Genomic DNA, 24785 nt, shown 5'->3' on the forward strand with positions numbered 1-24785 from the left:
GAGGCCGGTGCGCGCGCTCAGACCAGTCTTAGGATGGCAGAAGAATTAGGCAGAAAGGGCTAAGAATTCCCACATAGGTACTGTCACCGTGCGCACACGCTCCCCCCAAGCGCATGTGCACACATGTGCACACACACACACGTGTGCACACACACACCGTCTCCTGCCACCCTCACCTGCTGTTAGTGAGGTACAGGTCACACAGCAGAGAAGCACAAGTGAGACATGAGAAGTTTATTCCTCTTTAAAACTTTCGGGCAGCTTCAACTCACCTGGTCTTTTTAAAAATTTTTATTTTTTTTTTGGTACGGGACTTGAACTCAGGACCTTGCACTTGCCAGGCAGGTGCCTGTGCCCCTGAGCTACACCCCTGGCCTCCACCTGGTCATTTTCATTCTTCAAGGGTGGCATTTATTAAAATAGGCTAACCGGCTGGCAAAGCCAGGATGCCTCCAGGCCACCGAAGACTGTCACGGGGGTGGGAGAGGCAGCCGCTGGAGGTGCCCGAAGTCCCAGTCTCTGGAGGTCATTTCCTAACGGACCACTGCCCGCCCTCCGGAGGGCTGTGTGAGGTCCCTGTGTTGCCACTGCATGTGCCGAGGATCATCAAACGGCCACCAGTACACGAGGCGCCTGACCTGCTGGAGCGGTTTCCCACTGGTGAGTCACTCCAGGCCTGCTTACTGTCAGCTGTGGTGCTGGACGGGCTGAACTTCCGTTAACCGGAAGCACCCGAGGTGGAGTTTTGGGTGCTGAGCTGGAGTCTGCTTCACAGCCAGAACAAAAACCCGCTTCCCTTGAGCTGGGTGATGCTGAGGACACCTCTCCCTGGAGATGCCCGGCCGGGTCTCCCTGCCTCAGTCCTGTCACGAATGCTGCCTCGGCTGGGACAGCTTCTCAGACAGTGGGTACAAGCAGGAGGCACAAAGGCAGACCCCGGCCTGGCGAGAGGCTCGGGCGGGAAGGAGGGCGAGGCTGGGGCTTCGCAGCACTTTCCCTGGCTGGTATTCCGGGAACATCACACGCTGGTCTCCCCGGGGCGCTGCCATCCCTGGGGTCACTGCAGCACCAAGGGGTGCTTGGGAACCGGGATCAGAAGTCTGCCTTCGCGTGCGTGCACCCACTTACAGAGCTCCAGAAGGAAGGAATTAAGCAGACAGGAAATCGCCCAAACCTGGGGATGAAAAGCTGTGACAGAGAGCGCTGGAAACATGAGCAGGCCGCTCCTAACTCTCCCGAAGATGAGGAAGGGCCAAGGAGACTGACACAATTGCAAAGGACGGCGAGGAACAAAAGAATGCAGGCCCTTGGGGCAGATGCCAGCGCCCCGGCCCCCTCCACTGGAAACTTTTTGGACTCCTGAGCCGGCACTGGAGGGCGCAGGCCAGCGGACTCCCATAGCCGGAGGCAGGGCTCTCGGGGTTTTGTCTACCTGGATAAGGAGGGGCTGCCAGACAGCGTGTCTCAGTGGCATTCCACTAAGAACTGAAGGAGGGGGAGGAAATGCCATCGAGCACCGCACCACCACCCTGGGCGTCACTCACGTCTTCCGGCATCGCCTGCCCGGGCTTAGCAGCTCCCAGCAAAGCGGCCCAGCTCACGACGAGGCCGAGCTGGAGCAGGACTAAGTCCCCGCCACAGCGGGAAAGCGAATCAAGTCGCCAAAGCCCGGCAGAATGATCTTTATTCGTACAGAGTCCTTCCCCTTTTGAATATAATAAAGCAGACACTATAATCTTCAGGCAAAATGTTGCAGAAACAGCTGTAGTGGTGACAGAACACGCTTATGAGATCAGAGACCAAGAAAAAATAAAAAAGGGAAGAAACGCCCCACCCACCCCCTCTGAAGTCCCCTCCCCGTAAATCTAATTTCTCTACGGCTTGTTTCTCTTGTTCCCTCGGAGCGTTCTCTTCAAGGCTGACTGGTTTCTGATTTCCATGGCTTTGGTCTTCCGTTTGTCATGCCAGCTTGGAGGGGGGCCAGGCTGTAGATCAAATAGAAACATTCCACCCCAGAGCAGCGGAGTTTCAGACCAGCCCTCGCTCTGAGCCCCGTGGCCTCCTGATCCGGGTCCAGGTCGTGGGGAGCTGGGTGAGGAATGCTGTCTCACCTCGCGTGTGTCCCGCGGCGAAGGGCAGGAAATGCCACAGTGGCATGGGCACAGGCAGATGGCTCGCCAACACGGCTCCCCGTGCCTGCGGGCTTATTTTATCCATTAGTCACAATGGGCCGTTTGGATAGATGGTCCCACATTTGAGAAAAATGATGCATATTTGCTGTTTAACTGGTAGGGCAAAATAAAAGCAATGACTTATCAACCTTTCAGAAGCATGGTCCCTCCAGAAATAGAAAGTCGGTTTTAAATATAGAGTCGCAGCTGGGAAGTCTCCATCATATAATTACGGAACTGGAGACACTGGGAAGGAAATGGGCGCACCGTGTCAGCACAATCCCCAACTCGGACAGCCACGAGTGTGTGGAGAAAATTCTTGCACAAAGCTCTGTAATGACCGTGTCTATAAATAAGCAGGCAACTATTTGCATATGCACATATTTAAATGCAATATTAAAGGCATACACGTATTTCTATAAATCCAGACTCCTCCCCTCTAATGAACAAACTCAAAAACAATTCTGTTTTACCCAGTGCTGTGACATGACTGTAATTAAACCAAAAATCACTTAAACATTTATTGCTCAACATAAGACAAGTGTTTGCGCCAAAAAGCTGGTCCCATGTATTTAAAATGAAAAATTATAATGGAAAATTATCCCATCACCAAAATCCCAACACCACAGGAGGCAAAGTAACACTTCCCCCGCTGTTGATCTAATTTAATGAGTTGGGACAAGACACTGTGAATAATTACGGATTAGATCTTGTCTAAGTTCTGTGTTTGCAGTGCATTCATTCGGCGAGAGAGTGTGCGCAGGGGAAAGGATGTGGAAGGCAGGGCTGCTGGTGCTGGGTGCTCACCTCCTGCACCCAGGAAAGCTGGGTCCTGAGCTGCAGGGGGGCAGCCAGCATGCTGAGGTGGGGACCCCAGGCTCCGGCTCCCCCTGCCCTGCACTCACGAGCTGGGCTGGGGGTTCTCGGGGAAGCAGCCCACTCTCTTCGGGCCGCACCGTCCCCTCTGTGCAGCGGACAGCAAGCCCATTGGTGCTGTGGGCAAGGCGCCGAGCTAACACTGCTTCTCTCAGATGCAGAGCAAGCCACCTTATTACTCCCTTCTCGTGTGAAGTGAGGGTCCCCGCCGCCGCTTCCTCCTTAGGGCTGCAGCACTGATGCACAGCGAACACGCGGCCCCCAGCGTGTGCTGTGCTGTACGCGGCAGGCGACTCATACGTGTGGGCGGTCACGGACTGGCCATGGCCTCACGCGGCACAGTCATAGGAAGTCCGCGCATGCCCGGTGTGATGGGCTGTCCTTCTTAGAAGCCCACCTCGCTTTTCTTTGCTTGTACTCTGCTCTTAATTCATTTCTTCTTTATTCATCCACGTTTGTAGTCTGTAATGCTCGCGTTCCTTCTGTGGAGTCTGGGCATGGACAGGACATAGCTAATTCCTTCCTCACCCCCGCCCTCCCAGCCCTCCCTCTCCTCTTCCCTGAGATATATCTCTCCACTCTGAGCCTTTATTTTGCTCCTTATTTACATTTGGGTTTTCCGTACAAGAGCAATCAGATGATATTTAAGCCATCTTTCTTTTCAAAACTCAAATGCCAACATATAAAATGCTCAAAAAGACTTTCTTCACTTAGTGCCCAAATTCAAATTTATAAACTTACTTATTCATGAAAGAGACCAATAAGAAAGACCGAGGATGTCTGAGTGGGTAAACATACAGCTGCAGTTTCTTTGCAAAGGCTGAAAATTCAGATATTATCCTAAAACTAACAAACAATCCCGACCATCACAGAACTGCCATGGAGGGGTTACTTCCTCTCCGCAAAGCGTGCAGAGCTCCCACATTCCCTCAAGAACATGGAAGAGAAGAGAGTTGGGACTGAGTTTTATATCAGTCATATGTGCAGGTCTGAATTAAAACAAACTTGTGCAGTCCTACAGCTTCCGCAATCTCTAAGACATCCAAATGACTCCTGATTTGAAAAAGAACTCGGACAGAATCCAATAAATACTTGGAACTAAAGAGCAAGAGCAGGTCAGACCCAGCCAAAGGGGCGATACATGGTACATTTATAGCCATAGATGTATGGATTAGAAAACTAAAACAACAATATTAATTTCAAGAAACTACAGGAATGGCCACAAGTAGGGAGAAGGTGACAAACTAAACATGTTTAGAAAACTTTTGCTAGAGAAATGAGCAGTGCATGTTTGGGCATCTTCTGAAGGGTCAGCAATGCCTCTGTCTCCCAGGAGCACCCTGGAGCCAAGGAGGTCCTGGGATGTCTAAGCCAGTCCACACCTCGCGCCGCCTGAGCTCAGGATGCTGGTGGGAGCCGGCCGGGGTCTCCAGGACATGTGGCAGGGGAGGGGAGGGAGGGGCTGGGCTGGGACGAGGCCGGGCTCAGTGTGGTACCTTCTTCAGCATCTCTGCAACAGCTAATGGGACCGAATCTGAGTGCTGAAGCTAGGTGGTCTTTACGATAACTTCCAGTGCTGTGTGAAGTCGAGAAGTGTCCAGCATCTCTTGAGTGCGCTGGCTTGGGCGATTCTGAAAACCAGAGCTGTCTCCAGCTCTCACCCTTCAGCCTTCCGGCGCAGACCCTTAGGCTTCCTGATACAGGCACTGGTGGACTGCAGTGAGCTCCAGGGCTCTGACTTCTTCTGCTTTTTTTTTGTACCAGAAATTGAACTCAGGACCTTGAGCTTGCCAGGCAGGTGCTTGTGTCATTGAGTTACATCCCTGGCCATGAGGGTATGACTTCTGACAGGATCCTCCAGCCCCCCGGTACCCAGATGGCCCTTTGCATCCTTCCTTCTGCACCTGACTCCATGGCAGGCACGGAAGCCCACCTTGTAAATCCTTTATACGTAATATCTATGTCTATACCTCTACCTATATCTCCATCTAGGTCATATCAAATCTGATTTTCTAGTGGGCCCTAACTCTGTCTCACACACACACACATACATACAGTCACACAGTGCACTGCATACATACCACACAAGTATACACACAACACAATCATCTACATATTCACACTCTCACATACACAACATGCACAGAGTGTACAGCACACTTACACGCATGGAACATGCTGAACACACACGCATATACACGCACATGCCCCACTCTTACACACCAGAGCCCATACACAAATAAGCAATAAACCATCTACACCTGACTTTTTGGAACACGACTATCTGCAGCCCCTGTGAGTTTTCCCCCTGGCCCCGAGCCCTGGGTTTCCTTTAGTAAGGCTTGCGCTGTGTAGCGTGGTCAGAGCCCCCCGGAGCCGCTGAGCAGGTGTCTCTCGAGCCCCCAGCCGCCCTCCTCACAGCAGCTCCTTGAGGAATAAAGGTGCTGCTGGGAAGGCTAGGACCCCCTTAGGAGAAAGCGAGGAGTGTCCGCAGCTCAGGGATGGCCACTCATGAACTCCGTGCTACCCAGGGAAGGAGGAGCTGGGGCTGGCAGCCACCCTGGCGCAGGTGTCAGGGTGACAGGTGCCCCTGCCTGCTGCCGGGAAGATGACAACCTGTTATTTTTAATCCTTCAAGAAAATCAGAGGCAGTGCCGGAGGGCTCTGGCTTAGAACCTTGACATGTGAGAATTATATGGTCTAGCACTTCTGAGAGGCCACTGCGGCTCACGGCAGAGAGGGAGAGGGAGGGAACGCGTGTACGTGTGCGCGGCAGAGCTGCTGACGACTTTGCAACCAGACTGAAAACTGGCCTGGCGCTTCCGGTTCGCTTTTCTAGGTGAGAGTCTGGGTTGGGGGAAGAGGCAGCTTTTCCGGCGGCGGGGAAAGAACAGCAGAGGAGAACGCAGGCTTCACACAGAGCACCTTGCTGTGCCGCGCGCGCATCAGGAAGAACAGCTGGGGCTCGTGGGTCTCCGGCCCCTGGGAGTGGACCCGTGCAGCCCCGGAGGAGCCCTGGGCTTGCGCGTGCGCCCTGGAGACATGTACCGGTCAGCTTCCAGTGCTGGGGCGATGCCTGCCGCCCGCATGGTAGAGGAGCGCTTCACCGTGGCTCAGTTTCAGGGCTTTGGACCATGTTGGCTGCTCCAAGGCAGGGGCATCGTGGCGGAAGGAGCGGTACTGCTCAGTTCACAGTGCCAGGAGCAGAGCAGGGGAGAGTGCTGCAAAGGCGGAGGCCAGCGACCCGGGGGTACAGCGGAGAGAGCCAGCAGCGCGCTGCACCGATCCCCCAGGGCTCCCACGCCGACCCACAGTTGAGCTCAGCCACCATGGCGCGTCATTAGGTGCGACCAGGAAACAGAGGCTGTTCTGCAGGCCAGCACCCAGGGAATGTCCGCGTGGTGCTGTCAAAGACAGCGTGAAAAGCAAGAGCACAGCCGCACAGGCAGGACGACTGGCACCCTTGGGGATGGAGCGTGAGGGCATCAAATCCGGGTAAAAGGTCCACTGGAGAAGAATACTCTGTGATACTCTGTGTGCCTGGATTGCAAACAAACTCCACCTCTGTTGCTTATAATACGTGGGTGTTACTAAGATCTGAGAGCTGTGTGCTGGGGAGGTGAACACCAGGGTCCTGCTAGTGAACGACGGGGCAGGATGAGCGGGAGCAGGGAGTGGAGAGGGCGGGCTTGGCGGAGTGGGCAGAGGGTGACAGAGTGGGTGGGGGTGGGGAAGGTGCCCGGGCTGGGTGCAAGGAGGGTCCAGCTCTGTCAGCAGCGTCTGCTCTGAAACGCACAAGGAGTTGTCACGGGCACAGATGTCTAGCGGGTGCTAGTTGTTTCATTCTCTGGAATACTCTCATTTTTAAATGGCCACACTTCTCAAAGGGCTTTTCTGTGTTATAACCAGGAAAGGTTGAGTCACATACATGCAAATCTGATGTTTTTTACAGCTTTCTTTGAGATTCTACCTCCCAGGTTGCAAACCAATGCACCCCACTTCCTGTTCCAGATGACTCCATGGACTGTGGATGCCCAGTGGGGTCAAGAGACGCAAGGACAGGAGGAAGAGAGGACAGGGGAGGGAAGGCAGCCACGCCGAGCAGGTGGGACCTGCGGGCCCTTCCGCCTTGACGAATGCTTGTCCTCGTCAGTGTTCCCTGCTCGGATATCTCGGACCAGATCCACGGCCTCCACATGCTCCCAGTGGCGCTCCGCTTGGGTCTGCCCACCCATCCACCCGGCTCCTTCACAGATCGCCAGGGAGTGCAAAAGTGAAGCCCCTCCGGTCGCTGGGGCCCTGCAAACTGCCTCCCACCACGGAGAGATAATTCACCCTACCTCCTCATGCTGCACACACAGCGCAAAAAGAACCTGCTCCTCTGTGAGGTGTGACTGTAAAATAGGGCAATGTTTACATTCAGAAAACTCATTGTAGTAACAGACACACTGCCATCAAGTGTGCCCCCTCAGAACAGTCTCTCTCACGCTTCGCACACTCATCCCCCATTCGGGCCACTTTCAGGAGTAGCTCCGGCTCTCCAGAACAGCCCTTTGAGGTGGATTCGTAGCCATCGGATTTTACTGCAATGATTGTTTTAATTTAAACAGTCACCATCTTTTTTGATCGCACCACTTACTGATCTGAAGCCACCATGGAAAACACAGTTTTTCAACTTCTTCCCTAGGAACTGATATTTTCACGAACCAACAGAAGTGAGCCCTCCGGCTTCCCACACACACCCCGCCTCTCACGAAGGGCCGAGGCGGTGCGAAGCCCTCATCAGCCCTTCCCATGCGCTGCTCCTCCCGCTCCCTGGCACGGTTTACTGAGAAGAGAGGAGTACACAGGGAGAGAGAAAACAGACCAGCTACCCTAACGCTAGGGCTCCCACCCCGGAGCTCTCACCCAAACTCAGCCACACTGGGGTGTTTGAGGAAGCAGAGATTGACGTAGCGGTGGCATACTTTCCAGTCGCCGAGCTCGGGAACCTGTCCTGGACCCCTGGGGGAGGCACTGGGCCCGGCCCTTGTGGATAAGATGCTCCTTCCCCTGAGCAGTCCAGGCCCAAGGCAGGAACCGGTGACCAGGAAGGCGGCAAGGGAAGTTCCCATGGAAACGGGCAGGGGCAACGAGAAGGGAGGAGCAGAGTGTCAGACAGGAGGGTCGGGGACAGAGCGCAGTCGCACTGCTCTCCGTGGGAGTGGATGGACCTGGGAGGACGGCCCCAACCCTGTGCTGCTTCCTGTTTGGTCCACGTCGCAGTGGTGCTTTAGAACTGGGCCTTGCTCCGGCCCTGCCGACTGGCAGGCGGGATAGGGCCAGGCGGCTTCTCCCAGCCACGGCGACCCACCACCCCACACTGCCCGTTTTATCCATGCCTGATGCTTTTAGCCAGTGAATACTTTTCCCACCAGCTCACCTGACCCTGAGCACTGTCCTCAACAATAAGACCTGTGATACTGAGGGTCTGATGGGAAAGCTGTTTTGAAACTCTTCACTGAAATTAGTTTTAGGCCATGTGGGAGGCTGAGCTAGGAGGATCGCAGCTGCAAGTTCAAGGCCACCCTGGGCTACAAAGTTCAAAGTCAGCGTGACTTGCATAGTGAAACCCTGTCTCAACAAGACAAGGGCGCGCGCGCACGCACACACACACACACACACACACACACACACACACACACACACAAAATTAGTTTTAAAACAAAGTCCTCCATTTACCTTCTCACTCATTAATTTCTGTCACAGCTGACCTTTTCCTGTCCACGTGTTTGTCCATTTCTGCTTGTTCCCGTGCCTGGGAGAAACCCCACACGGGTCTGTAACGGAGCAGCTGAAAGGCTGTGTCCACCCGACCTGACCCACCTGCCTGTGATGTAATCTGCCATATGGGCAAGGAGTTGGCATGGGGAGAAATCAGGAGAGGAAATCCCTAAGCGCTAGAAGTAAATTTCACTGATGTGGGTTTTTAAACTTTTGTCCCCTCTACAACATAGTTTCACAGTTCTGGAGTTAAACAGGTTCCGTGGTTTTAAAAAAAACCCTCGGCTCAGTTTAATTGAAAACATAATTAATTCCCAAGTGCTGTTGGACCGTGCTGTTGAGAAAGGGGCAGCCATGAGATCGATCTGCAGCTGTGAGGTGCACCAGGCATCTTGGAAGGCTCCCCTTCCTCCCAGTCAGACACTAACAGAGCTTTTTCTTCGGCCGCCCCCTCCTGCAAAGTGCCAGGCTCATCACCTGGCTCTGGACAGGCCTGGGTGGGACCTGTCTCCACCACACTTTCTTTCCTGGGCTGCACAGCCTCACACTGGCTGGGAAGGATCGGACCCCAGAGCCTTCCTCCCAGGAACTGGGGCGACCTCTGGATTTCACCGCAGGGGAGTGGGACAGAGAGGAGGACGAGGTAGCCAAGAGCGGGAGCCCAGCGCTGCTGGCTCGCTGTCCATCACTGCTTCCCGAAGACCCGGGCTTGCAGAGCGGAAGCCTGCCACGGAGGTGACATGTCCACCTCCCTCTGGGGAGTCAGCCAGGGGACCCGGAGGCTGCAGGCGTGGCTGAGAGACAGCCGTGGGGAAGAATGGAGAAACCCATACCAAGATAAGATTTTTGCCTCGTTGCTTCTGTTAGAACTTGATAAATGATCGCACAATTTCCCTACACTCAGGAAAGCAGAATGTAACATAAAATTTTTCTGCCTCATTGCTCTAGATCATTTGTATCTTTGAATGAAAAATACCATGTGTCCAGGCGTCCACTTATGCACTTGCTCATTCATGGACACTGGCCATGGATGTGTCCTGCACACAGGCAAGGAGGTCTCTCTGTCCTCTTCCCTGGACACACAAACGCAAGCGCCAGGACTTGCCCAAGGACAACAGCCTTCTACCCTGCAGGGCTGGCCCCGGGGTGCGGAAGAGCTGCCTGCTGTGGGGCTGAGAGGCAGTCGGTGGATGTGGCTGAGGACACTGAGGTTGCCAGGTCCTGGGGAGCACCTGGCACCTGCTGGTCTTGACCCCACACTGGAAACAACCACAGGGTCCCCAGGGAGGCGCCGGTTGAGTGTAGGCAAAGCCAGACCAGCGATGCACCAGAAATGTCACCGTTGAGGACCAGCACCTATGTAAACGGCCTGTCTTCAGTAACACCTGGGGAGAACACAGATGTGCACACATGCACAGCCATGGTGTGCACATCTGTAAAAGTCTCGCAGGTGCACACACGGGCAGTTTTGTTTCCACAATGAACTGTCAGCAGCGACGATGTCGTGTGAACCGTGGCAGCCGGGGCACCACGTCCAGTCCCTGTGTGTGGTCCCGTCCTCTCTTAAGGCAGACCCGAGGGCTGGTGCGGTTTACCCTTCCTGGCAGGTGATCTGGGTGAAACTTCTGGGCCCGACCATCTAACCCTGCATGTTTCCCTGTACGACATGGAAGGCGGCACTGGCAGTGGTCACAGCCACGAGTGAACATAGGATGCCGCTGTGCTGGTCGGGGAGGACACGCTCACCGGCCGGCTGTGGGGTTCCTGCCTTCCACGAGCAGTGGCGAGAAGAGGGGTACTCCCAGCTCTGCCCGACTCAGTGATGCTGCTTTGAGCGGTCCAGTGGGGAGTTTCCTGCTCGGGGTGTATAATTTATATAGACTGACTGAGCGAGTGTCCAGTGCTTAATACCTACAACTGTTTATGTCATGTTATAATAAAACACGGAGGAAAACTCAAATACCTGTCAACGGGACTGAATATAAGACACGGCTTTTACAGCGCCGTTCTCAAAGACGGTTTCTTAAGTTTAGAAACGCCCATACTGAGACACGCCCATACTGTGACACTACATGGCAAACAACGAGACACTGAGTGCCACTTGGCTTCAACCTCGTAAACAAATACACACATCTGTACACACACACGCGTCACATGTGCATGGACAGTGTCTCCCTGTCTAGCTCCATCCCTGTCTCTCTCTATTCTTACCTGTCTTTGGAGAAAGAGTGAGTCAGTGAACACCAGGTTCAGAAGAACTGGCAGAACGTGCATGGAAATTATTGAGAGTTGAGGGGATCTGGTTGGGTGGAGACTACTCTCGGTTTCCGTTTTACTTTGTAGAAGATCAGCTTCCTTGGCAGTGCTGGGGGTTGAACCCAGGCCCTTCCTGTGTGGAGCAGGCGCTGTACCGCTGAGCTACGCCTAGCCCCTGGCTTCCTTCTCCAGCAGTCTTACCACCTGAGCACTTTGGACCATACACAGGCTTATCAATTCCCATCACCAAAGCCTGCTAAGCAGTCTCCTCTTCCCACAGGGAGCAGAGATGGAGCCAGCCCGTTGCCGGTTGGTGCTGCCACTTGGGCCACCCAGCTTCTGTAAGCGGTCACCGGTTTAAGACTGAGTTTCTGCCCGGCTGGGCATCTCAATCAGGCAAGGGCTCCCTGAGCCTCCCCCAGGGACCGGGCCTTGCAAGGGGAGGGCGTTTCCTCCACCTCTGCTGGCCCCATGCTGGTCCATGACCCGAGGATTCTATCTGGAGCTCAGGGAGGTGACGGAGGTGCGTCTATCAGCAGCAATCTAACTCCACATGCCTAGCGCAAGGAGCCAGTATTATCACAGCAAAGACTCACCTCTTGCTATACTGATTTTGCTATTAACAAGAAAAGGCAGCCAGCCTCCAAGGGAGAGGGGCTGTAAGGAGAAGACGAACATCCCCACTTCCTTCTTGGCCCGCAATCTGTGAGTATTCTGCAGCTGAATCCCTGCCTCATCATGCCTGACAATCTCCCCTCTGGGCCAGGTCTTTCTGACCTGGGACAGTGACTTGGGACTGACCCTGGGCTGACGGACACCCTGTCTTCCACATCTGCAGTTGGTCCAGGCTCGGGAAACTCAATTGCTTTTACCAGATTATCTTCTCAGCTCTCCTTCCATTTCCCTGCATGGAGCCAGGACCTCAGTGAGTTCTTATCCTGGAGCTGACACACACAGTCTGCACTTTTCCTAACATTTTCTCAGTGTTTCACCTGAAATCCAGATGCCAGCTGGACTCTGTGTGTTTGATAGCGCCGTCTGCCTCCAGTAGGATGGGAGAGCCACGGAGGCAGGCACTGGCTGTGTGTTCCGGGCGGCATCTGCCAGCAAGCAGAGCAGGCAGAACCCTGAAAATCTATGCGGGTCAGGCAGATGGTCCTGCTGTCTGCTGCAAGACAATATTGCATATTCAGCCTTGGGTGGGTTCCTCCTGCCTATCATTCCCACGGATGTGTCTCCTTCCATATGCATAGAGCACCGTGGTGAAACAGTTTATGTGAAAATCAGGAAACCTTAAAGAAAACAGTGTTTGGCCAAGATTACTAGAAGGTTACACATACCCGGTGCCCCAAAAATTGAATAAAAATCATTTACTAGAAGCTTGCGGGAGTCTTCTGGGCTAGCTTCTGGGTCCTGACATCTCCTGGTTCCTGCCCAGACTCCCTGTGTGAGATCTTATAAGTGACAGGTGAGGGAAAGACAGAATCTCAGGCTCTGGTCCCCTGGAGGAGCCATATGTTGTTTGTAGCCGGTAGCAGCATCCTATCAGGGAATTTCCTCTTCCCACTGCGTGGAGACTCGGAGAGAAGCTTGGCCCAGTTACTTCCTGCAGGGCTACAAGCCCGTCCAGAAATTCCTGGCTTCCAACACTGATCTGTTGGAAGGAAGGGGATCTGTCTGTCCCTAGACACTTACTGGTGGCCTCTCCACAGGACTTGAGCTTCCTCACCGCTTAAAGGCTGGGTTCCCCGGAAAAGCCACCTACTTGGGACAGAGAGAGGCTGCAGCAGCCACAGCACCTATCTCAGCGGGTCCCGAGGTCACAGAGCTTGGCCAGCACGTGGTACCCTCAGGTAAGTCTCTGCCTTCCCAATGCAAGAGGCTGGGACACAGGCTTCTCCTCTCAGTGCCCAGTGCCAAGGTTCTGGAAGTGTGCGGGCGGAGCTGTGGGCAGACACGCTGTGACCCTGCGATCTCTGTAGCTGAACATGCGTGGTGAGAAGCAGCACCAGAGAATCCTGCAGACTCCTCGTCACCACTTGCTACCAAGAGCAGCGCTGTGCCGAGTGGGAGATCACAGCCAGGGTGCGGGTGTTGACGCGGTTCTCTCCCTCTCCCCTCGGTTGTTCAGGTTTCATGGTTTTTCTTGTGCTCACTATGCAGCTAAATCCCCAGTTCTGGGTACTTCTCCCCTCTGTGGGCCTGCGCACCCTCCACCACCTGCCATCAGACCAACCCTCCCTCACCTCTGGGTGGTGCCACCTGCTGCTCCACTCCGGTCTCCAGTGCCCTGCAATCCCCAGCCTGTTCTCCACACCTGAAACTGCACTTTCGAAATGAAAGGAATCATACAATATGGGATGCTTGGAGGTTGGCAGATCCTTGGAGCATCTCCCAAGCGGCTGTGTGCCCAACGGCACGCTCTTTTCCATGGCTAAGCAGCATCCCACAGGGTGAGCAAATCACCGTGCACTATACTAGCCTCCTCTTCCACCGCAGGGCACCTTCCTCTCAGTTTTTAACCATAAGTAAAAAAATAAGGACAAAAGAAATGGTTGATTTTGCTTTTCAAAAATGGGGCCCTGAACTGCAAGCTGTGCTACCAAGGACCAGCATGCTTCCTCTCTTGCTGCCGTGGCTTCTGGGCCAAGTTTTGTGCGTCCTCATGGGTCACGGGGCCCAACCACACCCAGCTCTGGAGGGAGAGCTTCAAGTCCTCAACCCTTGCATGTGGATGGGGCCTCTACTTTCCTGGAAATGTATTTTAAGATCTCTTACTTTAAACTTTGATATCTTCACCTTCTGGATGTGCTGCTGTCAACCGGACTTCAAGGGACACTCGAGGATCAGCGAATGAACAGGAAGAAGAGAATGAATCTTACACACCGGGGCACAGCAAATAGCTCAACAAGCCACGCCTCAACTCAATAAAAGCCACCGCTAACAGCACGTGCCACAGATGCCTGCCATGCGACCACGTGTGTGCCCTCAAAATGCAAACAGAAGCGGGAGGAATAGGAGATTTACAGGGAGAGGCTCACTTGGTCTCACAGCTCAGGGCAGCAAGAATAGTGAAATAAAGTGAATTGATCCAAGAAAAATACACTTGAAACAACCCACAAGAACACAAGCAGAAGACGGAAGTGTGCTGAATTAATAATGTCTGGGGACCGAGGTTATGTCTTATTAGAGTACTGGGCAAGATGATTAAAGAAAGTCTGTCTATCGTTTTTCTCCTTTTTCTTCTCTCTCTCTTTCTCTCTCTCTCTCTGAGATCCATGTCTGTCCTAATATTTTCTCTGAACACTGCAGCCAACACTTTTATAATTTGGAAATGTCCGCAATCCTGCATGAAACAGGGGTTTCTTGGGAATGAAGTCAGGGCTGTCTCCTGTTTGCTCGGGGTGCTAGAGTTCTTGGTGGGCAAGGAGAGGCATATGCTTGCTTGGGTGACTTCCTCTGGCAGCAGCACCTGGTTTCTTCTCCGGCATTGGCCTTGCGCTCATTGGACGGGACGTGGGAAGACAGTCATCCAGCCCAGAACCCGGGAGCCCAGTGTGGCCTACATACTCTCCAGCAAATGGAGTCCTCAGCCCACAGAGGCAAGGACAGGAGAGGTACAGTGTCACCATCCACTCAACAACACCCCACCAGGTCCTTTGGCTCACAGGGCATTCTGGAGCCTGGCCTGGCTTAGCCTGACTTCTCTCACTCTTTCCTGCAATTCCTTCTAGAAGTCTTAATGAGAGTTTCTGTGGATGAACACCATGAGCCCACTCCGTAAGCAAGAATAGTGAGTCCAGAGCCTGAAGTCTGCCTTGTGGCCACCACTGCACCATCTCTTACCCCACATCATCACAGTGGCATTTCTGAGTCATCAAGGACGTTGAGACCCATCCAACTCTTGTATCTGAGATGGGACGTTTAAGCCCTGGGGGATACACACTTGGCTGTGTGGGTCCCAGTGAGAGGAAGACTCGTGTATGGCTGGAACCTACACTTCCTGAGATGTGCTCTTTTCCGCCTGCCTCTTGCACAAGGACCAGGCTTCTGTATTAGGGTTTCTCCCCCAAATGTCACGGAGGAAGCTCCCTAGTTCCCTGTTCCAAGCTTTCTGAGCCACATGCAACTCATCCCTACGTGATCACTCCAAAACAGTCAATCTATTGATAAAACCCCAATTAGGTTTCTCCTGTCAATTAATTAAAGCAGAGACAAATGAAATACTGCTTTTATTTCACATTTGGTAAGAAGTAGCATGCAGTTAGCTGGCAACAGACGTGATCTCAGCAGGCTTTCAATTATGGCATGGGTGACGGTTCCCTAACTCGATACAGAGCTGCAATTAAGAATGTAATTAACTCTTGAAGTTGGACTGATGTCATCCGCCACAGGAGCACATAATGACCCTTGATGTTCTGATACAAAAGCCTTTGGCAAGTTGGCTCTTCCTCGAGGGGAGCCTGTGTTTTTATTTATCATTTAAGTACATGAAATGATGTCGAGTGGGCCGGGAGCCAAAAGGTTGTTACAGAAACCATTTCGGGAAAATGCACAGAACACAAACACAACTCTCCTTACAACTGCTTTCCAGGGGCTGGAGGAACTAGAATTCTGAGTTGTCTTTCTTGACCAACAAAGAGTCATCTGTGGGCCAGTGAAACAGGAGAGGAAGCGGAGAGCTGGTCCTCTCGGTCCTTGTCTCCACGCACACGTCACTCTCAGGCCTGTGGACCTCAGCCTAACTTTTTCCTCCAAAGGACTTAGGGCTGGGTCTATGTCTCTTTTCCTCACCTCTGCATCCTCAAAGCACAGCCTGGCATCTGTCAGGATCTCCAGATGCTCTTCTGCTATAAACGAGCTCAAGGACACATGGCTCCTTGTTCCAAGATGTCTACGGGATGTTTCTGAAGACTTGCCCAAGTTCAGTAAGGAACGAACTGCAAGGCCGGAATGTCCTAGCCCCCGAAATCTCTGCAGTGCCCACTACTTTGTAGGCCTCACTGTCCCCAGAAAACAGCTTTCTAAAAACCGCTGTGGGAATAGTGTAAAGACACCGGGCAGATAAAGAGCAGAGGCAACTGTCTTTCTGGCTTTCTGGCTTGTCTTGGGTGATTGGCTGGCTGCTTTCTTGGTGATGGTATTTGCCTATTTCCCCCTCTCACCTTTGATCATTTGATATCTGAACACCCAGCACTGTGGTCCAGACCCCAAACACTGAGACATCTGTGGCTTAAGCAGATAAGCCCTTTATCAGTTGGTTTTTCGAACATCCATTCTTACTTCCTTTTACTCTGTTATCTTGGGGCAACCCAGGTGATTCCTGACTGTGCTCCCGGGAGAGATCAGTGAAGAAAGAAGAAAGTTTTGCTGGGAAAATGCAAAGAGCTGCAGGACTGCATTTGGTAGAGGTCAACAGCAATGCCCAGAGTCCACCCAGAAAGCCGTGTGGTATTGGGTGTGCTTCCTGGGACTGAGCAACAAGTCCGAGGCAGATCTAGTTACTGAAAATAAAGGGAAATGAGGGGAAGTAAAGCCCTTTCTGTAACTGCACTTTTAAGTGCATATGGGTGAAAGCTATTAAAAAAATTGAGGTTAATGGATGGACCGCCCAGCCTTTGTTCTGAGCGGTGGGGTCGCAGGTGTTAATTAGATCAGTAAAACAACTAATTCAACATCTGTGTGAACACGAGTGAGTCCCGCACGGTTCAGGGAGGGAGCGTCACGGAACAAGGACTGTGAGTGAGCCAGCTCTGCACCTGTGCCCCCACACGATGGTAATGAACAAAGAGGGTGATGTCACACTGATATTTTAAACACGAAAACAGCGAGAGAGAAACTGCTGAGAGCTGTGAGAGAGGCACCCCCCCCCCAGGTGCACAGGGGCCTGCGGGCAAGCAGCCTGTGGGCTTTTCCGTGTTTGCCTCGAAGCTCTCGGCCTCGAAGCTGTTCCCAGATTTTGTGAAGCCGTGATTTCCAGTGGGAACCCCGAGCCCTCAAAGACGTACCCACCAATGCCTTTCTGAAGCTGGGGACCGCTGGCCCCCTGGCCCTTCATTGCAATGGAAAAAATCACTGAAAACAACCGAAAATCCTCCCAGGCCCCTTAGGCCAGCTTAGTGACGGGGGAGGGAATTAAAGGAGGCTGTGGCGGGGCAGCTCCTCCCAGTGGGCCGAGTGTGAGGCCCCCGGATCCCCACAGGCAGCCTGACCTGTGGCCTCCCTGGGAATGAAACTACCAAGTCGGAAATGGGGAGGAGTCAATGGCCGGGGGTGAACCTATCTAAACACACATTCCAGGGACCCCCACTTTCTCCTGCTTGGGGTCTTTTATCCTCCTCGAAGCACACCTCTGTCCCTGTGACGCTCCTTGTGCTGCTCCAGGCTCCCCCCTGGTGCATGACAAGCTGTCCTCTCTCTGAGTGACTTCCCACACAGGACTCTGCTCCCAGCGCTGGAAACTACGATCCTGGAATCAGGCGGTCACAGCCCAGGGTCCCTGTGGCAGCCCGAGGGGACAAATTCTTTCCCCTGCAGGCTGTTGTCCCTGGACCCGGAGGCACACGGCCCAGACTCTCTCCGACCTAGAGAGGGTCTCTGCCTGGTCAGCTCCTCAGAACCCGCCCATGGCACTAGGGACGATTCTTCTTCCAGTCTGACCAAACCTTCACTAATCATATTGCAGAAACCCAAAGGGGAGCGCGCTCTGAGCTCCCAGAGGGACACGGATTTGGGGGAGCGCTGTTCAACCCAGCACAGACCCTGCTTCAGACACATCTCCCCTGTCCTCTTCCCACTTGCACGAGGCTCCCGTCTTGGCCCGAAAGGAGAAGTCTGGCCTGAGAAACCAGCCCTCTTTCCTGGGACTCAGGACAGCACACGGCTGCCCCAGGGGGCCCATGGGAAGTCTCATCTGATGTGGCGTCTCTTTCCAGATTTTTAATCCTAAGGCATCTTCTTGTTTCACCTGTCCATTTATGTATCTGGCCCTGACCCTCCATTCCTCTGCTTTCACAGGCTTGTGGAATATAATTAGCACTACCTAGATTATAGCTCTCTACATCTCGCTTCCTGACCGTGCCCAAGCCCAGTGGCTTAAATCCACCGGAAATTGGAAGTTCTCTCACACAGCTGGAGCCCAGAAGCCAGGAGCCAAGGTGTCTGCAGGTTGGAGAAGAAGCCAAGCACCTCCTCCAGCTGGGGGTACTGCTGCAGACCCTGGCTCCTAGGCACACTGCCCCTGTCTCTGTCCCTGCTGTCACCTGGCCTTCTCCTCTGTGCCCTCTCCTCTTCTCACAAGGACACTCACCAAGTATTGGGTCTTGAGCTCCCCTAATCCAGTACAGCCTCACTTTAATGTGACTGAATCTTTGCAGACCGTATGTCCACATAACGCCTCATGCTGAGGTCCTGGTGGAAATGAATTTGGGGGACACTGTTCATGCACCTACACAAATGGACCCCAAAAGCAGTGTGTGGGGCTTAGTAAGACCTTAATCAAAGGTGGTGGACTCAACAACTCAGGGAGCTTTCTGCCAGTGACACATTCAGCTGTGACCTTGGACAACCTCAGCCACATGGCTCAGTGGTCAGCTGCTAATCCAGGCCTTCACCGATTAAAACAAAACGTCCCTCCTAACGCTCTGAAATCACCTGCAGAGCAAACACTCGGATACGCAATAAGGACAGAAATGGACAACACATTTCTTCCTTTATTTCTCTCACTCCAGGGATATTTTTGGCTCAAACCATAAGTGATTGAAGTAACAGATTTCTCCACTGAGCAAGATAAAAGTCCTTTGATCTCTGAGAGAGTCTTGTTTGCTCTCGGTGCCAGGAGCTATTAAATAGATTCCAAGTTCAAGTGTCTCCCGGGGACCCTGGACATTTCTAGGGTTTCCCACCCTTTCTTCTCAGCTGTGAGTGATGGATTTAATCAACTTCTCAGACAACTTACAGGATGAAGGGAGCAGCTCGCCTCCAAGCAGGGCCACATCTTTTTTCTTTGTGGGAACTCAAAGATTCTCTTAGGAGGAAAATATAATAAAATAATCCCCACATGCTGGGCCATTGTTTTGCCCTCCCGGTTGCAACTCACTGGCTCCCTACAGTGAGTTCACTACAATCCTGCCTACAGCATCTGTGCCCTGTGGTCACCTTAGATAGCAGGCACAGCCACCAGCCCCAGCCATCTCCTTCTGCTCACAGACAGAATCCTGGGTAGACCAGTTGTCTGCATGCCTCTGCTGGCCCTGTTCCCAAGAACAGGGGCTGAGTCCTCCTTGGCCTAAGTAAACCATGGTGTAAAGAGACCTTGCTCAGCAGGACCTGGGAGGAAGAGAACTTCTGCTTCTGTTTGGTCCCACCAACCTACATTCTCGCACCAGAAATACCCTTGGATCATGGGTAACAAAGAAAAAGCCTGCCATGCTTGCTGGGTAATTACAGCCTCTGGGGGAAAATTCTCATCCCTTGGGTCTCTGCCTGCCCTTGGAAGGTTGTGTGCAGAATGCTACACGGTGGGGCCTTCTTGCTACTTCCTGTGCTCCTGAGTAGCCTCAGGCTGGTCTTCCAGCCTCTCTGTGCTCTCCTCTGCCTGTGACACGGCATCTCATGTGCCAGAGATGGACAGCAGAGGTGACATCAGCTCTGCTCCTGGACAAGGGGCCTGAGGTTAAGTGGGAGGGGCTTGCCCTGTGCTGGCGAGGGTCAGGGACACTAGCGGATGAGGAGATGCCCTCTGTGAGGGCAGGTGCCTCAGTAACATGCAGCAGCCAGGGCAGCAGCTCACTGTCCTCTCAGGCTCTTGGCCCCCTTCCTTCCACAGGGGACCTAACAGCTGGTGGGGCGGGTGGCTGGATGTGCACCAGGACAGTCCCCCCACTGGGGAGGTGCTCCTTCTCTCCACCCTTCTGCAGAGGGAAGCCCAGAGCTACAGGATGCCGCCTCTACTCCCACTTGGTGCATGGTGGTGTATGACCCTTCCAGGCCACGGTAGCTGGGAGAGCCCATTCTTCTCTTCTGGTGCTGGAGGTTGGAAATCCAAACTCCAGATGTGCAGAGGGCTGGCTTCTCTGGGGCCTCTGGAGGTTTCAGCCTCTCCCCAGCTTCTGTGCTGTGAATGCTCAGTGTCCCCTGGCTCCCAGCTACACCACTCGGACATCTGCCTCTGGTGTCACACGGCTTCTCCCCCATGTGTGTCCAAACTCTTCCTCTTATGAGGACACTGGACCCTTTCCTCACCCACCATAACCTCATGGAAACCAATTACATCTGTGAAGCCCTGCTACAAAGGAGGTCACAGTGTCCTGAGGCTCCAGGTGAACGTGACACCCACAGAAGGTGACCCAGGGGAAGCAGAGCTAGACAGGGAGAAGCCAGCTGCCCAAGTAGAGGTAGAGGGCTTCCCTACCACTGGTGTTTGCAGGGTAAGTTGGTCAGGTTCCGTGGATCCCATCAAAGTGGATGGCACTGGACTTGTGTCACCTGCTGCTGAGAATCTTGATGGCCCCAGTCTGAGGTCAGCTCAGGAGGAGGCCAGAGGATATGACTCCACTCCCGACTTTGAGCCACATTTTGCACTCAGCCAGCAGCAAGGAGAAGTGTTTTGTCCAGGAAGCCAGGTGGCTGGGGACGGATGGGGACTGTGGATGTCAGAGAGGGGACCAACCGTGCTGCGCAGACAGGAGGCTGGGGCGGCAAGGCAGGATGGAGAACACCTGAGCACGCCTGGCTCAATGGTGAGACCGCATCTCCCGAGAAAGGACAGAGGGGCTGAACATCACCCAGAAGCGCCACGGGAGGTAAAGGACCTCACGCATCTAACTAACTCGACCAACATGTGGGGCTGTCTCCATCACCATGGCAACACTGTTTTGACTTTCTCCTCTAGAAAACAGCACTGGAGGACAAGGGAGAACGGGTGTCTTAGCACCTACAGTCGGTGGGGTGTGGTCAGGCCTCGGGACCTCTGCTGCAGCTACACGGTTATCATCAAACCAGTAATGGTCTGGATAAGAGCACAGCTATTCATCATTAATAACAGGATTTGATAGCATAATTAGCAGTGTTTAATTAACACAGTTAATAATAGTATTTATCAACATCATTCTTAAAATGCCAACACTGGCACACATACCCCAGTGTTTCCACAGTCACTGACATGAGAGGACAACTCCATGCCTATCAGCTGGTGAATGGATAGAATTTCATGGTTTATCCATGTACGTACACCAGGGAATATTATCCAGCCCTGAAAAAGAAAGGTATCTAAAACCTATGTCAGTGTGGGTGAAATGCAGAAACACGAGGCTGAGGGACAGAAACCAGGAGCAAAGGCCACAGGCTGTGTAAATTATTCCTACGAAATGTCCAACAGAGGCAGATCCACTGGGGCAGAGAGCAGAGCCACGGCCGGAGCCGGAGAGGAGAGGATTGCTGAGTGGGCATGGATGCTCGGGAGGGCAGAATGGTTTGGAAACAGGAGAGGAAGTATCGGCCCTGCACTGAAATGTGCTTCATCCCCCGAGCTGCACGCTTTAACCTGGCGGGTGCTGTGTTACATGAAGCTTGCCTCAGTTTAAAATAATGCCTAGTCAGTACCATTGCCCAGCACTTGCCCTGCACTTGAGGTTTCAAAGCATGTCACAGGCGCCGTCAGCACGCCGGCTGCCAAAATGCCCGGAGCGAGGAGTCAGAGCCAGATTCCAACTTCCCCTTCTTCCCTCCTGCATCCCTGGCCACGACCAGCCTCGCCCCTGCTTTCCTCTCAGGTGGGGCAGAGCTATTCCTGAGAGGTCCGAGGTCGTGCTCCCCGCTGAGTGAGCACAGTGACTGCCCCCAGCCCCGCTCAGGCCAAGCTCACCCCAGAGCCCCCAGCCCAGCTGGAGGAAACTGCATTCCAGCTCTGTTTAAAATGCCAGCTCCCTGCATGGGGACAGAGAGGAATGGTAATTGAGCCCAAGAGCTAATTAGTTTCCAGGAAGGAAGGACCTCAGCATGGCTGATGGACAGCAAGGGGTCATCTCCTGCTCAGATCTCCTGGGAGGAAAGAAGGAGCCCAGTGAGCAGACCCCAGCCTTCCACGCTGCACCCTTGGGTGCTCAGGAAAGGTCACCGCATCAGCAGGGACAGCAGCGGGCAGGGGCAGTGCCTTTGCTCCACCCTCCAGGGTCTGCAGCAGCTCTGGCCGGAGGAGCCTGGGCTACGGGTCCTCCGAAAGAATGGAGAGGCCCTGTCCCAAGAGCCACCAGGTAGCATCCTCCACCAACTGCTGCCATGCACCCCACAGAGTCTTCCTGAGTGCCCAGGGCTTGCCAGGCCAATGCTGTGGCCCTGATGACCTCCTGCGTGCTACGGGCCGTCATCCTGAGCGATGTGCTTCTGGGGGATGAGCAAGCGGAGAATTTCTAGTATCTGATTCACTGAGCTCCAAGGAAACAGGGTTGTGGAGGCAGCGTGGTAAAGATGCAGTAACAAATAAGAGAAAGTAAACTTTCTGAGCCTCAGCCTGAACGTGGTGCCGGGGCTCCTAGGATCGACAAGTCCAGGGAAGAGCTGGCTCCACACATTCGGCAGCTAGGAGCTGGTTGGCATCCTGAGCACCATTCAGGCCCCCTCCCTCTGTACGGGCTTCATTCTCAGGCACGGTGGCCCCGGGCAGACCCAGGATCCACATGCAGGGAAAAGAAGACATCCAATGTCATCCTTGTTGCAGCCAAAGTCGCTGTGAACCGCCCCACTTGAAATACCTGCTGGTCTCTGGCCCAATCACTGACTGAGTGGAATGCAGTGCTCTCATTGGGCCGGTCTGGGCCACGTGACTGCTCCTGGAGCTTGTGGAGGGAAACCCCAGTCTAAGGGGCCCAGAGCTAGGGAGGGGCTCTCCCCTCCCAGAGTGAGGGTCAGTCCGGTGTAAGATGACCACGGTTCTGGGCTGAGGGGCACAGCAGGACCTGTAAGCCATGCCGGTCCCAGAGCCAGCCCAGCTCCTCTCCGAATCCTGATGTAGCAAGAAAGACGCCGGGAACATTTATTCCAAAAGGAAACTACCAAGTCAAAACGCCATTAAGAGATAATACCGTTTTTGCTTTCCTTAATTATTAATAGACTTTGAGGAATAATTTAGAGTGATATTAAAACCGGATGAAGGAATTCATAATACCTCTGGGTCACATGAGATTATGAAAATATCTGGCCTCATTTCCACGTCACCTGATAGAAATTTATCTGGAAAACAACTGGGAATGTAATAACGTGCGTTCCAGCGCGGGCCCTGGGCGGTTCTGCCGCTTTTCTTTTTTCGGATCCAGAGCTGGAGCTCACAGTCTTACGTGCAGACAATGCTAGACATTTCTACTCACACTGTCCCGACTGGCATCCGGTGTTGGCTTCTGTGCATTTTGGCAATTCCTCCCCTCCCTGATTACGCCCTGACTTGGGGGGATGATTACCGCTCCCTTTTCTCCCGGCAGGTCCACCATGCAGCAGTGGAGCCACTGGCGAGTGAGACACACGGGTGAGCCGGAGTCTCCCCAAGGCCCTGAATGATAAGGGCCTGAAAGAAGAAAGCCCTTCATCATAGCGATGGAGAGAGGCTTCATGCCGCGCCTCCCTCGGCCCCTTGGATGAAAACCCAGGGTTTCCGCCATCTTCCTATTCCAGGGCTCCTGAGGTCCCTCTATGCTCTGCAGCGATAACTAAGCTGGAGGATGCCCACGCCTGGGCCAGCATCCCAAGCAAACTGCGAAACCCTGCTCATGGATGTGCAGTGATTTGTTTTCTGGAGATATTTCGTTGATTCTTTTATTTCTCCCTTTCTTTTCTTAAACTTTAGCAGTCATCCAACTAATAATTGGGAAAGCTATAGTGGAAGGTGACAAATTCCTTCTTTTACAGGCCCTTTCTTTCTGTAGGCTTCAAAAACCAGGTGCCTGAAACAACTACACAGATACCTGCGACAGGAATCTGCTCCCACACAAACATCGTGCCTGAGTCAAGCACAAGCATCTCCCCCTAGGTTTGCTAAAAATATCCACAGTAAAAAAACCCACAAACCTTCAATGGCACATTCAAATTTCTTCCTGGGTGAAGATATGCATCCTAAGGTAGTTTATTTTCATTCTAAACAGCATAAAGTGAAATCAATAGCATGCAAGATTTTCTTGGGCAGAAAATCTGCACACGGCTGGCAAACGAAATGTACTGTCAAACCTGGCAGTATTGCGATGGATACAGACTTAGGCCTTGTCAGTCACACAGGATAAAAGACACTGAGTGGCTGACTTAGGTCTGCAGTAAACCCCAAATTAAGGACTGCCTCCAGGAGATAATCCGGAAAACAGGCGTTACCTCACAGCCATAAGCACTGCCAGGTGATGGCCTCTGGGAGGCCTCATCTAAGTGGACAGGGACCAAGCCATCAGCAGTGGGCTGCAGTGTTCTGCCAGCCGTCTGTGCAGTCTTCAAAATCCAGGCACAGCGGAGCTGGTGCTGCACTTTCTCAGCAAATACCCAGTGATGGATTCAGGGGTCTTCTTAAAATAGGCGATTTGCACATGATGACTCCTCAGATTGCTGCCCCGGGAGGGCTCCTTTTTAATCACCAGCCAATTCTTCCATTAGCACATAAGATAATGATGTTTAAATGTCATCTAATGCCCACTGCATAACAGCTGTGGTTTCGTCATTCCAGATAATTTAATTTCCAATGGGAGTGGA

General features: G+C 53.2%; 1 protein-coding gene across 1 annotated transcript in view; it reads right to left on the reverse strand.

Moving 5' to 3' along the window:
- Nucleotides 1-24785, reverse strand: part of Tmem132c (transmembrane protein 132C) — a gene marked incomplete at its 5' end in the record, with an annotated part of 262619 nt that overhangs the window by 218423 nt on the left and 19411 nt on the right.

This window comes from Chinchilla lanigera, unplaced genomic scaffold (genome assembly GCF_000276665.1).
Source record: "Chinchilla lanigera isolate Chin_1 unplaced genomic scaffold, ChiLan1.0 scaffold00081, whole genome shotgun sequence".
NCBI lineage: Eukaryota > Metazoa > Chordata > Mammalia > Rodentia > Chinchillidae > Chinchilla > Chinchilla lanigera.